Here is a 2243-nt window from a genome sequence, read left to right on the forward strand (position 1 = left end):
TTCAATTCTTTGTATACTGCTGGATTCAAAAATGCTAATATTTTATAAATGATTTTTGCATTTATGTCCAAGAGGGATATTGGTCTATAGTTTCCTTCTCTTGTAATTAGTCTTTCTTTGGTAATACTGATTTGGTAAAATAAATAAGGAAGTGTTCACTCTTCCTCTATTTTCTGATGCAGTTTCTATAGAATTGGTATTATTTCTTCTTCAAATGTTTGTGAATCCATGTGGACTTGGAGTTTTCTTTGTGGGAAGGTTTTCAATTGGGAATGCAATTTGAATCAGGACTATAGAGCTATTCAATTGTATATATTTTTTATTTAGTTTTAATAATTTGTATCTTTCAAGAAATATGTCCATTTCACTTTATTTGTCAGGTTTATTGGCCTGAAGTTGTTCATGATATCCCCCTGTCTGTAGGATCTGTAGTGATTACCTCTTTTTCATTCCTGATATTGGTAACTTGCGTCATCTTCTCTTTTCTTAATAATCTAACTCTAGAGGTTTATCAATTTAATTCATTTTTTTTTTTGGAAGTGTAAGCTTTGGACTTTTATTGTCATTAAGGTAGGTGGCATTTTCCTTAGACCATCGTCTCTTTAGCACCACAGGCTTACAGACCATGAGATCTAAAGTGCAGAGAAAATATAGGTTCAAGTCACTGAAGTTCTTACAGTTGTGAATGTATTTTAGCATGAACACTATCATATGCCATCATTTTTTGTTATGTTGCTAATGCCATCAGATATATGTTAGAGGGATTTTTTTCTCTGAGCGTTATGCCAGGAAAATAATACTTAAATGAATATATAAACCAAATTGTCTCTACTGGCATTGTTAATCTAGAAGAAAGTATTGCATAGACAACAGTAAGAGCGAAGACACTTAGTCTATACTTTCAAATGGAACTTGATCATTTTTCACTGGCAGAATTTCTCACCAAGTTAGTGTAAATTATGCTATTTGATAAAAGATAGCAACAATGAAGTTAACTGGTTTTTTTCTCTTCAGTATTTGCTTTAAGAAAAAAAATCCTGAAGTTTGTAGGGATTGCCAATGCCAGAAAATCATGAAATGTAGCAATCAGGGTGACTTAGCTCAGAGTAATTTGCACATGTATAATTATAATTTGCATTCCAGTTATTTAAACTGAGCTATCCTTGATCAGGTTGAACATACTGTGAGTAGACAATCTCTTTTCCCAAGAAATAAGATGGAGAGTGTCTTTGGAGAATGACCTCACTGAATTGGTAAGTTAGCTTTCTCCGGATTTTGGTGATTTCCCCAGTTTTTCCATAATTCCTCAGTGCTCTGGCCATTTTCTGATAAGCCACGGTCTTCTGGTTGCCTTTTCTTTTTCCCCAAAGTTGGGCAAGTTTTTCTTTGTTCTTTGATATAAACTGCAAGATGTCTCTGTTTTTATCTACCCACTAAATACAAGATGCCATCTCAGGATTACACAGGGACTCATGAAGGTATTCAAACAGTCGGAGCTTCTTCGTGCCTTTTCCTCCCTTTTGCTGGAGAACGGCAGGTTGTACTCTCTGGTTTTCAGGGATGTTCTGCAGAGATTGATGAATATTTCCTTCAAAATAGGGGTGTGAAGCACTGTTTATTACTGTCCTCCTGTTATAGATAGGTTCCTCTACAGGCAGCACACCACAGCAGTTGGAATTTCCTCTGACATGAGAACAGCAGTTGACGAAGGCCAGGTAATTTTTGTAATCTGGTGAGTACTGAAGATCTCCAGTTGGATGTTAACTCAGTACCTCAGAAGCACCTTCAAATGGTTGTCTCAGCTTGTCTTGTTCAACACAAGCCATGCTTCATCCATAAATTGACAATTCTGTCCATAGAGTCCAATCTAGCATCCACAGGTACCAGGTAGAAATCATCTTTCGCTCTGAAACACATGTCTGCATCACCCTTCATTCATATTTTTGAATAGATTTTTATTATATTGGCTTTCTATTTCATTAATTTCTGCTCTTTTGTTAGTCTTTCCTTCTGCTTAACTTTGGGTTTATTTTCTAGTTTTATAAGTTAGAAACTTAAATCATTGGTTTTGACTTTATTCTTTGCTAATATAAGCATTTAAGATTACAAATGTCCCTCTTGATGCTGCTTTAGCCACATGCCACAAATTTTGATATGTTGTGTTTTCATTTCCATTTAGTTTAAAATATTGTTTAATTTTTCTGTAATTTCTTCTTTACTTTATGGGTTCCCAATATTTTTGG

The 2243-nt window shown here is 34.7% G+C and overlaps 1 pseudogene; it reads right to left on the reverse strand.

The window, feature by feature from the left end:
• Window positions 1-1070: 1070 nt before the first annotated feature.
• LOC124227042 (transcription factor Spi-C-like) lies at window positions 1071-1826 on the reverse strand (annotated as a pseudogene).
• Between the last annotated feature and the right edge of the window lie 417 nt (window positions 1827-2243).

Source organism: Equus quagga, chromosome 15, assembly GCF_021613505.1.
Source record: "Equus quagga isolate Etosha38 chromosome 15, UCLA_HA_Equagga_1.0, whole genome shotgun sequence".
Lineage (NCBI taxonomy): Eukaryota > Metazoa > Chordata > Mammalia > Perissodactyla > Equidae > Equus > Equus quagga.